Genomic DNA, 14,084 nt, shown 5'->3' on the forward strand with positions numbered 1-14,084 from the left:
TGAACTTTTCAGCCATGACCCAAAATTTGGGTTTGGGAACAATTGCAAAATCAAATGTTTTTAAAGGGTGTTGGATCAAATGTATGCTTACTGTAGATCCTTATGTTTGCTATAGTCTTATGTTCAGAGAGACATTGCATAGATAGTTAACAGTATAACCAAAGTTGTTTGCAATATTTACAGTATATCCATAAAGTCCATTTTGACTTTCTACATTTCAGGAAATAAGCAAGGCAACATTTAGGATAGCAAACAGGGAAAAACTGTAATTGTGGAAATAGCATGCTGTTAGAATTCAACACTTCACAGAGGGTGTGTTGCTGGAGGTGGTATGCTGTTTGATAGCATATAGTGAGGTTAATGATTGTTTCCAAAGCACTTATTTCTATGTGCAAGTATTCAGAGAAAGCCTTTCTGAACTTAGTGAGAGATTCCAGGGCACTTAATTCAGATGGGAATTTGTTCCATAATATAGGACCTAGTCAGGAGAAGACTCATTCCCCATTAAATATTTTATATGGAGGACTGTTTGATGTGATTGCTTTCTCTTCAGCCCTTTTTAAGAAGTAAACATGGCCTTGGATATGTAGTTTTCATCTGAAAAGTATGTAATAGCCACTGTATTTTGCGAATAAGATTACATAGGAGATAAGTTGACTTTTCTCTGACTTAAATACTTACTTTCAGTTCTCCAATGTTGCAAATTTAATATTTCCTGTCCAAGCATCAATATTTTTCTTATAACTTTCTAAAGTAGTTGACTGATTAATTTAAATAAGTAAGTTATTCCATAAATCTGCCATGTAGTTTACTATAAATAAATATCTTAACCTGGTTTTACATAAATAAGTCTTAAATTTCATATTGTTGTGCTTTAGTCCTTTATCATTTTTGTACCTCTCCATATTAACTAAGATTTGCATTATATCATCATGAAAGGTTTTATATGCTAAAATACATTTTTCTGTTACATACCTATCACTTAAATAATAAAGATTTAAGTATTTACGTCTGGTTCTATATACTAGATCGTTTACCACTTTTAGTGACTTGACAGTGAACACTCTAAAGATATTTCATCTGACTCTTAGTGTGGATACAAAATATGCTGTTATGCTTTGAGAGGTCTCTCATATGCCTTGTAAGCATTAGTCAAGCAATCTGTAATTCTGGTGGCTAAATTCTTCAGTAACTAGACCATCAATTTCATTGTTTTTGCACTGGTCTGATTTACAATAGTTCTAAATGAAAAATCAGAAGTAATAGTAATATTTAAATTGTTATATTAGTGAACTTCAGCAAATTACTATTACTTCTGATTTTTCATTTAGAACTATTGTAAACCAGACCAGTGCATAAACACTACTGTATTGCCCTTCACAAACTAAATTGGTTAGAGTTGCCTAATTATCTTACCTACATTCAACTCACCCATGCTCACAAACTCATCTTCAGTCTCTCTCTGTCTCTCTGCCCCTCCCTTGCCTCCACCTTCAAAATTCACCTACCTGATAAACTTCTAAGATCCGATAACCAGAATCTGATTGAACTGCACAAGCCTGCCCACCCACCAAGCAAACATCTACTATCCTTCTTAGCATGCCTTTGGAACTCTTTGCCACCTCTTAATCGTACCACCCATAACTTCACAACCTTTAAAACCTTGCTTCACTCACATCTAATATCCCTCTGGGAATGTTCCTACTCTCACCCCACATAACTCCCTTAGCAACATGCCCTGTTTTCTCTCTCTCCCTCCCTCTTTTTCCCACCTCACACTAAGCTATGTACCTCCCCACCTCCTTCTTTTCTATCTTCATCTCCTAACTTTTCCCCTGTCTCACTTCCCTACTAAAACTCTTATAGTTTACCTATGTATCTTCTACCTGTGCTGTTATATTTCTATAGTAGGAACAAATATATTTGTAAATATTTACTAATGGTTTTCCTAATTTCTCTTTTTACATTTTTCTTTTTTTTTACTAAACTGTACTTTTAAATACCATGTTTTTACTTGTACTTCTGTATTACTATATTGCTAATAATTTGTTTACATTGTACAAGGTCTTTATGGAGCTTTTCTCCCTGGGACTCCATTGAAAATGAGCTCTTCTCGGCCCAGTGGACCATCCTGGCAAACAAACTGCAAATAAATAAAATAAATACATTCTACCTCATCTAAGTAAACTCTATTCCTTTGTATTTCTTGACTAAAATGCATGATACATTTGTCTAAATTTTAAACCTATAGCAGAAGCCCAGTTACTCAGTGCTTTCATGTAGGCATTTAGTTCTTCAAAATCTTTATTATTGTATATAACAAATCCCATATTACAGTCATCCACATATTTTTGGATCCACAGATTTCTGTTACTTGGCATGATTGCAAAGATATCATTAAATAGTCTAGGTTCCAACAATGTGGAACTCCCACTGATATGGCGGTAAACCTGATAATGTATTCCATTATTTAACACACTGCTTCCTGTCCTGTAGCCATTGCATTATTCATCTAATGATGTAACAGTATTTGGTATGATTAGACATTTACAACTGGATGAGCACGGTAAACAGTTGAAGACTTTTGCTAAGTCTAAGTATACTACACTGGGGAAAAGTCCTATATATAAGGCTGCCATAATTTGTTCATAAAGACAATTTATTAAGTTATTTAAAATAGATCTCCCATTTACAAAACCATGTTGTATAATATCAGCAATCATACTACTAGTGTTGATTTTGTTCATTAAATCAATCACATCTTTCCAAATGTTTTCCAGCTACAGATGTCAGGCTGATAAGCCTATAGTTTTTAATTTCTTCTTTCTCTCCTTTTTTATATATATGGGAGTAACTTGCAAATTTCCATAATTTAGTAACAGTAGCAGTTTCTACAAGCCTAATATGCAATGCAATATTGGGATAATAATGTTTTAAATATTAACTGAGATCCTGGGATCATATCTTGGCACATCAATGTTGTCTTATTAATTGACCTTTGACCACATTTATAGCACTGAAATAGGAATTTTAGACTTTTATCAGTAATGTTATTACAAATATTAACACAAAATATGTTAAATGTATCAGCTATGATTTGTGGATCTGATGTTAATATACATTCAGTTCTTGTGTAGAGAGACAGTATAGCATTATTAAATGAATTTATACATTTATATATATTTTTACATGTAGGAGATTATAGCAAACAAGTTTCAAAATTAATTTTAACTTGTCTTATTTTATTCTTAAGTGCCATATATAGACTATTTAGAATTCCATTATTCATACTGGTGGGATATTTCTTATAAATATTATACTTTCTTTTTAATTCTTGAGTAATTTAGTCAATTCTCTGTTCCACCACATAGGATAGTGGAATCATTCCCTAATTTCATGTTCAGAAGAAACAAAACAGCCAAATACTCCCAAATGTTCAAACTGGAGCACCAAGCAAACTGTAGATAAAAAAAACAGCAGAACAACCACGACATTGCTAACTTCTTTATTAAAATACATAAAAGGTTGAGTGCCTTTGCATATTACTATGCTCCATCAGATCACAATACTAAGCAAAATGCAACATATCTATGACTAAAAGCAGCCTACCAAAAGAGTAAGCAATTAACAATGGGTGTGTTAAACCAGGTTTCATTCATCTTGTTTTAAGTCTCTGCCCTTGCAAGACAGGCTTAATACTGACACTAGCATTAATACCAGGAAACCAACGTTGTGGTTGCTCTGCTGGTTTTTTATCTACTAATTGCATGTTCAGTGACTAATGTTCTAATGGCAAAATTTCTTCAAAATTCTTATAACCGTAGTTTAAGAAGTCTAAGGTAATATAAGATGACCGTTCATATCAGTTATGCTTTCTAATAGCAAGCAATAATGGAGATCACCTATATGAAACATTTTAAATATTTTTTCTGTCTTTATGAATAATGAAACATTAAGATTAAAAGTCAAAGAGTAGTGGTTGAAATATCCAAGCAGAGGCCCAATTTTAAAATTGCTTACACTTCCAGATATTGTAGTTAAAACTAAATCCAACATGTTTGAACCTCTAGTCCTATTTGTAACCAGTTGTGTCATATTGATAAACCTATTCATATGAATAAATTCTCTTTCAAATACACATTTTGCTAGATGACCATTCCATACAATGCCTGGATAATTAAAATCCCCTAAGAGTATAGTATTCTTATAATGTAAATACTTTTTTCAGTGATCCAAATAAACCCAGTAGATTAAATTATCTATAGAGGGTGTTCAAATACATAACACTACATGTTTTTATCTATTACTGATGATATCTCTTATCTGCACTATAACTATTTCAGTCTCTCTCACATGCTTTAGAAGTACTGAGGGAAAAATTGTGAATCCAAAGAGTAACCCCTACACCCCTTAAATTATTATCTTTCAAACATTCATAATTTGGATAATCTTTGATATAATCTTTGGAATTCCATCATTCAACAATATATATTAATTTATAGTTCCCTTGTGATATTACTCCCACAAGTTTATCATACTTGTTTCCTAAATTTTTGTGAATTGTAGTAGTAACATTTTATAACTCTATCAGATCTGGCATTATTACACCTCTCTCTAGTAGAGAACGTAACTCTAAAAAAAGTTTTGTATAGTCATATAACTTCTTAGCAATAAACGAGGCACCATATGAATTCACATGTAATATATAATTATAAAATTACCTATTGTCCAATACACAGTCTTTCAAGTACTTAACAAGATCAGTATTGTATACCAAAGCTAACTGTCTTAGCCAGTTGTTAAACTGATGTGCTTTCACAAACAAATAATCTGAGCAGGACAAGGATGGAATAATTGTCAAGTACACAGTGAACCTCTTTACTTTCCAAATATTCAACAATGTCTAGTATAGAATTCTTCATGTGATTTAATTGAGTATGCTGCAAGAATTTACTCTACATGAATAATAAACATCTTCTAGTTTGACAAGAACTTATGTAAGACAACACTTATGTCACTACATTTCAAGCCAGGTAAGGAAGAGACTGTTATTGCTTCTTTATCTAGTCTACTTAGTTTCCTTACAGTGGGTCATAACATGGATAACATGGAATCACCCAGAGTGAAAATTTCTTGGAGTAGGTCTCAAAATTATATTTTCATTTATAAGTCTTGCATCAACAGCTTTTTTCTTCCTGGTGGGATTTGAATCATCTATCAACAGTTCTTCACTTGCTTTTCTACTTCTTTTCCTGGTCATAATATATTTGTTAATACAGTCTTCATTTTCCATGTTCAGAATGGTTAATCAAATCATCCTTATCAATGGATATAAAATCTCTATATTTTATTCTGCCACCTTTATTCATTATTGCAACTTCAGGACAGAGAGCACACTTTGGCTGTTTAATTGAGATATTGGGTGAATTTTTAACAGAAATCTAACCTGAGTTCTTTCCCTCAGTAATTTCAACACTTGGCATTACCATCTCCTTGATTATTTTCTCATTATTAATTGTTGCAGTTTTTTTCTTTGCAAGTTTTACCTGATATCCCACCATTGTTAATATAACTCTTGGCACTACTGGTTCAGTAGTAGTATTTTCATCACAAATTGTTAAGTTGTTGTCAATATCTACAGTATTTATCATTTCCATGTTTACCAATTTTTATCGAGGAAGTCTTTATTGTAAGATCCATGTTCTACACATTTCTTTTTATTAGTGTTTTTATTTTTAACTGTCTTTATTTTTCCATTTCTTAACCATTATAGCATCTGGGTCATTTGGGATCCCTTTTTCCTGTTCTTTTCCTTAATTGAGCTAAAAATGTCTTTTTCCTATCAGTATTAGTCATAATTTTATTTATTATCTAAGGCTGCATTTTTGATATTTTTCACATCCTGTAACCACTCTAGTGTAAAGTGATGTACAGACGTAAAAGCTATCACATACAGCCATTTAAAATTTAATTTGTTTTTGTCAGATCCTTACTAGTAACAATATTGCAAAGCTCTATCAATTTTACACAGTTGAAACAGTGCACTTTATAAGTGTTTTTAGATATACACCACAATTTCCACATTCAAGTAAATATTTTTAGGGATTCAATAAACTCCTTGTAGGCTTATCATAAAACCTACATGGAGTTTACATGTTAGCAGGATAAGCAGCAGTGCTAACTGCATATGCATGCTTTACATTGGGCTTACATGAATACAAGTGCAGTTTCATGGCCGGAAACCATGTAAAGCAGCAAGAATATCTGAAGACATACAACCCTGTTTACCTACGGGCAAACTAGGTCTATGGGATTATGTGGAAAGCCACAATGACTATCAGGGTTTAATAAAAAGTAATGTACACAGTTGAAACACATTATATGAAAGTGTAGTCAGTGCAGAGTAGCATGCAAACCTGCTTTGGGCATACTGAATAAAAGTTTTGCTAGTGATCAGCAAGGGTACGTAGACTGTATTAGAAATAAGTATTCATGGGAAGTGTGTGTATTGAAAAGGGGCACACACATGAATTGTAGGAATGAACACAGGGGAAGAGGACCAGTGAAACATGATAATGTACAACAGATAATGGCATGTAAATGTACATACACCACAAAAACAAGACAGTTGTAACATGAACAGTAGTCACATATCTATATGATACAGAGAGTACATTTGTCAAGGATGGTATAGACAATAGAGGGTAGGTAAATATTGTGAAGCTTTGCAAAATAAGTTGCCTGAATATGAATGTTCAGCATAGGTCTCAGCCAAGTGGGACACATAGCAACAGGCTCATGGACAACAGTAGACAGAAACATGCACAGTCATGGACAATATCAGAATAACACTACCAATGTGAAGTTGTTCAATCTCGCCGTTCATTCTTTACTGATGGGTTCGGAGCTGATCCATCGTCTCCGGTATGGTCGTTTGCAAAGCTCGAGGTTTACCAGTAGCTCGAGGCCAAGCCCCTTATCCCATGATACACTGAAAATTACCTCAGATCTAGTTTGTTGTGGCATCTGATTAGAGGATCCAATGCTTGCTCGGGCCAGTATTTTCTTCAAAACATATTTTCTGCAAGTTATTTCTTAAAAATGTATTTTGTTCTTTCTAATAGTTGTTAGTATAGTTCTTAGTATAGTCGTGTATAGCTTCTTAAAAGCTCCCCTTTCCCATGTGTTATTCGTAGTGTAGTTTTTTCAGCCTTGTGTGTTTTGGCCTAGTTCAGATTTTTTGCATATTAAATAGATATTCATATATATATTTAGCTTAGCATTGGCCTTTTGTTTTTTGCCATAGATTAATAGTCTCTCTTTACAGTTTAGACCCTAGTTCTGTTTATTTTGGTGTGTCTTTTTTCTAGGCTTATCTGTGTGGTGTGCTTTTAGAGCCTAGTTGTGTTTTTTCAATAGTTTATATATTGAGTGCTTTTTTCTTAGGTTTTTTTGTGTGTGTTCTGTGTTTGAGCCTAAGGTATTTTGATTATTGGATAATGGCTGATGACAAGGATAAACACCCAAAGTCTGGGTTTAAAAATTGTCCAGACTACGGGCAGAAAATGTCTGTTACTGATGGCCATGTAACTTGTGTTTACTGCTTAGGAGCTGTCCATTTACAGGAGTCTTGCAGTATTTGTCACTCTTTTTCCTCTACAGTGTTACTGGAGAGGAAAAAGAAATTAGTCAACAGAGGCGTGTTAAAGCATCCATTTCATGAAGCATTGAGTGACCAGGATGTGGCCAGTAAGTCCTGCAAATCCTCTAAATCCTCAGTGGACTCTAAGGGCTCCAAACAGTCAAAGAAATCCAAAAAGTTGGAAGATCCTGTGACATCAGCTCCACAGACCTCGGAGCCGACTGTCTTTTCCTTTTGGAGCAGGGCCTACAGCTCTGGAGCTAGTATCTGAGAGGCCTCCATCTCCACTACTTCAGTCAGCACTATCGGTGCATTCTTCTAGGTCTTCTGTCAGCCTGTTGGATTTGGATATGGATCGATTGGTGCAGAAGCTTTTACGGCACCAGGCCTTGCTAAATTGTTGTTGGCTCCAACCCTAGTGTCGGAGCTGAAGACCACTACCCCTAACCTGACTGCTCCTCCTCTGAGCCGTACCAGATCTTCGAAGCCAGAGGGAGCCAATCTGTTGATCGTGCAGCCTTTGGATCCGAGACCTGCTCCAGTGTCCACAGTTCCATCTATTCTGACGTCCTCGGTGCCGACCGGGTACTCTAGGAGCCGAGCCTCTCCAGTCGGGTCCAGGGAGGATAATCACACTGACTTGTCGGTGCTGACTCTTCCTCTCGGGGCTTTAGCTCAGATGAACTAGGCTCCTACCTTCGGCTCAGAGCCCACGGCCTCGGTACGAGAGGGGTTGGCAGTTCCTTCGGGTCCATTGACTCCTTCTCATCGGAGCCATGGTACCTTTGAAACAATGAGATGAACCTTGTTCCCAAGGCATCCTCGACTCCAGGTCTTGCTTCCTCGACTCCAGGTCTTGCTTCCTCATCCCCCAAAGCACCTGTGTCCATTTCTGCTTCCATTGTTCAGTCTAGGCGTAGAGACCCAGTGCCTCAGGTAGCCCCACAGGGTGCTCCCTGCTCTTCTGAGACCTCCCCAGAGGCTCCCACTAAGGAGGTCCCCAGGAAGAGATTGTGCAAGAGGAGACACTTGGACTCCCCACAGAAGTCTTTAACATCTGATACTGACTTGGATGAGTCAGAAGGGTCCCCACGGTTCCCCTCTGTGGATATCTCCTTTGTGGAGATATTCAAGATCCTTAGGCAGAGGGGTGATTGGCAGCCCAAAAGCCCTACTGAGGACAAGTCAGATCTCCTGAAAGCTTTCAGTTCTCAACCCTCCACCTCTTGGGCGTCTCCGCCCTTCGATGAGCTCATGCAGCTGGTCTCTCAGAGGGCGTGGGAGTCACCGGAGTCCATGGAGCCTGTTCCTTGGAGGCCTAATAAGTTTATTTCTGCTGTAACAGATAAAACATTTTTGTCCAAAGGAGTCCCTGTTGATGCCATGGTGGTGGTGGTGGCCACCAAAAAGGAAATATCTGAGACTTCCTTGTCTATTCATCCTCCTAATAGAGAGTCTAGGATAATGGATAGATATGAGAAACGCATGTTTAGTTCAGCAACTTTTACACTCTGTTCATCGAACTATTTGACCCATTTCACTAGGTTGCAAAGAGATCTCCTTAAGGAGCTGGGAGATACACTTCAGGGTACTGTAGCTGCAGGAGCCTCCGACAAAGTTGCCACCCAGCTTGCTACCCTAAATTCTATTGTGAACTCATCCATGCGTCTCATATCATATGCAGCTGATGGAATGAGTAGTGCAGCAGGTACAGGAATTGCTCTCAGAAGACATTCCTGGATGCGCTTGTGTTCCTTCATGGAGCCCTTTAAGTCTTCATTCGTGAACACCCTGTTTGATGGCTCTTCCGTGTTTGGGCCAAAAGTGAAGGAAACTTTGACCAGGTGTGAACAGGAGGGAAAGACTCTGTCTGCCATCGGAGTCTGTTTTTCCACCCCTACTTGGCCTTACCCCAAAGGCCAAAGGGGAGGAAAGATGTAGTTCTGGAAAGCCCAAGGAACCTTTCAGGACACGTGGTGAATCCTCCTCTAGGGGCAGAGGAGGGGTAATAATGGAAGACGCTGCCCTCGCGGCAGAGGGGGTCTGCAACATCAGGGTGACAGAGATCACTTCTCTGGTCAGCCCTACCAGCACTCTTGAAAGGAGGACTGACTGTCCTGCTCTGGAGGCAGTCGGGGGTCACTTATCTTTGTATCCAGATGCCTGGCAAGATATAACAAAAGACAGCTGGGTACAAAGTATAATTTCCAGAGGGTATTTCATACCTTTCTCCACCCCACCCCCCCCACCCACAAGGAGAATCCCAGATGTTCCATCCAGTTACAGGGAACAAGCAACTGTAGAGGTCCACAAGTTGCTAGAAAAAAGAGTCATCCAGCCAGTCCCAGCAGACCAAACAGGATTCAGAACTTACTCAAGGTTCTTTTTGGTTCCAAAGAAAACAGGGGACTGGAGACCCATTTTGAACCTCAGCAGACTCAACAAATTTGTGAAGAAAGAGAAGTTCTGGATGGTCACGCTACAATCTATACTTCCCTTTTTAGGGAAAGACAATTGGATGTGCTCGATAGATCTCAAGGATGCATACTACCACATAAAAATGGCCAGGCCATCCAGAGATCACCTGCGTTTCTGGCTGTGAGCCAATCATCAATTTTTATCCCTGCCCTTTGGTCTCACTACAGCCTCCAGAGTGTTCACCAAATGCATGGCAGTGGTCATGGCTCACCTGAGGCATCTAGGATTCCAGGTGTTTCCATACCTAGATATTGGTTCCTTACCGCCACCACCAGCCATCAACTCATTCAGGAAAGGGAATACACTCTGACACTCTGCAATCATGTAGGCATTACAGTCAACTCAGAAAAGTCTGCCTTGTCGCCATTGCAGCATATAGTTTTTATAGGGGCAGAGTTAGATACTTCAACCACCACTCTAAGACTATGAATCAAGCGAGTCTTTCTTCTTTACCAGCATGTCAGCACATTGGTATCAAAAGACAGAGCACCAGCCATAGAAGTTCTAAAAGTATTGGGTTTGATGGCTGCAGCGATCCAGGCCATACCATTAGCAAAGATGCATATGCGGATTCTTCAATGGCTGTTGTTCACTCAATGGTCTTATCAGGAACTTCCAATGAATCACATGATTTTAATTACGTACTATTGCAATAGAGATCTCCAGCGGTGGTTGACGTCTCTTCATGTAACCATAGGATGCCCCTTTGTACTACCCCCTTCAATAGCCACTGTGACCACAGACGCTTCCCTGATAGGGTGGCGGGGGCATTTTCAGGAAAGGACTGCCCAAGGCACATGGATGGATCAAGAGTCACATTTGCATATCAATGTTCTGGAGATGAGAGCAGTACCTCTGTCGTTGCAGTACTTCCAGGACTCTCTTCCTCTAGGAACGATTGCAGTTCAGACAGACAATATGTCAGAAGTCTGGTACTTGAACAAGCAAGGGGGAACCAAGTCTTACCCCCTTGGATGAGACGCCCTCGGAGTTTGGCAGTGGGCTGTTTCCTCTCAGCATTTTCTGTTGGCAACGCACATCCCGGGGAGATCCAGCGTGATAGCAGACAAACTGAGCAGGGCAATCTTGTTGCTGAATGAGTGGTCCCTCAAGAAAGAGATTGTGGACAGGATTTCCCAGAAATGGGGCCGGCCTTGCTGTGACCTTTTTGCCAGCCACATCAACAAGAAATGCAGAAGCTACTTTGCCCTGATTCCTCCTCCGGGAGAAGCCCAGAGAGATGCACTCACACGATTGGCCCCCGGGTCTCCTCTATGCATTTCCACCCATCCCGTTGATACCTAGATTTCTACAGAAAGCAAACTCTCTGGGAAGGACCATCATTCTTATAGCCCCTCATTGGCCTTGGCGGATTTGGTTCCCATTTCTTCATCATCATCTCTTGGAGGATCCATGGATTCTGGACCGAGTTCTGGACTTTCTGACACATCCGTCGGGGGACCTCCATCCTTCCTTGCAGTCACTGAAGCTGACAGCTTGGCTGCTCCAGTTTCCCTCATAGCCAGGCTTCATAACTTTTCCGATGAGACAAGGCAGATCCTTTAGTCTTCCCATAAGCCGTCCACTAGAAGATTATATATTAGTAAGTGGAAGAGATTTTCCATATGGGCTTCTAAGCAGAACATTGATCCTTATCAAGCCCCGTTGACATCCATACTGGAATTCTTGACTATGATCTTTAATAAAGGAGTGGCAGCCGCAACAGTTTGGGTTCAGTTGGCCGCTATATCTTTCATCTCGGAGCTAATAGGCTAAACATAATGTCCCACAAGTTATCCAAGGCCTTCCATATGAAGCCTCCAGTGAAAACTCCTTATTCTCCTTGGAATCTAAACTTTATGCTATCTCGTATAATTCTCCCCCCATTTGAGCCAGCACCATCTTGTGATCTCAAATATTTGTCGTGGAAAACCATATTTCTAGTAGCTATTAATTCTGCCCGCAGAGTGTCAGAACTTCAAGCTTTATCTATCAGCCCTCCTTATTTGATTTTTCATGCTGATAGAGTATCTCTTAGGACAAACCCCTCCTTTTTGCCAAAAGTTTGTTCAGAATCTAATATCAACCAAGTCATTGAGTTACCAGTTTTCTTCCCTAACCATTCCAATAAATTGGAGCATATGCTGCACAAACTTGATGTTCAGAGACAGCTCAGATTTTATTTGGACAGAACAAAAGATATCAGGAAATCAGACTAGCTCTTTGTGTCATTCTCTGAAGCCAGAAAAGGTAGACCAGTGGCTAAAACAACTCTTTCTAAATGGCTATCTGATTGTATCATCTTTGTTTATTCAACTGCTAATATGCCTTTACAACACAAGATTAAAGCTCACTCAACAAGAGCAGTTTCTACATCTTTTGCGTTCCAAGCCAAATTGCCCCTAAATAACATTTGTGCTACAGCCACTTGGTCTAAACCTCATACTTTTATCACTCATTGCAAAGTTGATAAGGTCTCCAGGGACAGGGCTTCCTTTGGGTCTATGGTTCTGAAGAATGTACTCCCGTGAGCAATCCGAGATTGATGGTGCTAGGGACGCTACCCATCAGTAAAGAATGAACGGCGAGATTGAACAACTTCACATTAAGAAGTTATGTACTCACCATAACGTTCCATGTGAATTGTTCATCTCTCCTTCATTCTTACATAGGTAGGTTCATAGGTAGGTACTAGGCTATCGGCCCTAGGGCCCATACAAGCCTAGCCAAAAAATGTACCCTGGCTTTCGCCACCCAAGAAAATTATTTTCCTGTGCCCCTGTCGAGCAGAGCCACAGAAGTGATCCCCGGGGTGAATTTCCCATTTCCCATCCAATCATTAAGATTTTTCTTGAAGAGTGCTAATGACAAGCTCTGTTTGATATAGATAGGTAGTCTGTTCCAGAGTATGGGAAGTCTCTGGGACAGGAATCTATCCCTCCAGCATGTTCTGTTTAATGTGGTGACAAGGTTTAGGTCCCTAGAGTGTGTAGCTCGGAGGGATTGGGATTTCTTTAAGTGGAGCACGTCCAACAGCTCTGGGTTTGACATAGCTTTGTATGTTAGGCAGAGATCGCCCCTGAGTAGGTGATATGCGATGGAGTAAAGCTGTAGTTTTTTGAGACGGTCTGCATAGGGCATCTCTTTGTGAGGTATTTCTGTGGTCTTTACAGTTGTTGTAGATGTCTTGTGAGGTACATACCAAAAGGGGCATTGTACTCTATAATGGGTCTAATAAGTGATGAGTAGAGGGGAACAATGACCTCTTTTTTTTCTGGATGAGAATCCTTTTGTGATGAGATGAGCCACGTATTAGGATTTCCTAACCACTGTGGCGATGTGATTATCAAAGGAGAGACTACTGTCCACCTGTGTCCCAAGGTCTCATCACATTTTCGGCATTAAGTAGACTACCAGCTATGTGGTAGTTCATGAGTACAGAGTTTTTACCAAAGAGGATGTAAGTACACTTTTTGGCATTGAGCTTCAGGCCATGGCTTTGACACCAGGTATCTGTCTCAGTGAGTCCCTTTTGTAGTTTGTCCACATCGTTAGGAGTTTTGATTATGGCTCCTAGTTTGCAGTCATCTGCAAACTTTGTTAGCCAAAGACCTTCTGTGTTGGCCTGCACTTCAGAGAAGTAGATACCAAACAGGAGAGGACCCAGGACTGAACCCTGTGGTACTCCACTTGTCACTGGTCTGATGTCAGATTTGGAATCCGCTACTTTCACAGTGTGGGTTCTGTCCATGAACCAGTTGGCAACCCATCTTGTGACATAGGGATTTATACCTAGTTTAGTGAGCTTATCTATAATTCCAGAGTGGGGGGTGGTGTTGAAAGCCTTGGCGAGATCTAGATAAGCTGTATGAACCATTTTACCCTCATCTATGGCTTTGGTGACTGCTTCAAAGAAGTCAATCAATTTTAGGAGACATGATCTGCCTTTTACAAATCCAAACTG

This window comes from Protopterus annectens, chromosome 5.part0 (assembly GCF_019279795.1).
Source record: "Protopterus annectens isolate FY-2018-M chromosome 5.part0, PAN1.0, whole genome shotgun sequence".
Lineage (NCBI taxonomy): Eukaryota > Metazoa > Chordata > Ceratodontiformes > Protopteridae > Protopterus > Protopterus annectens.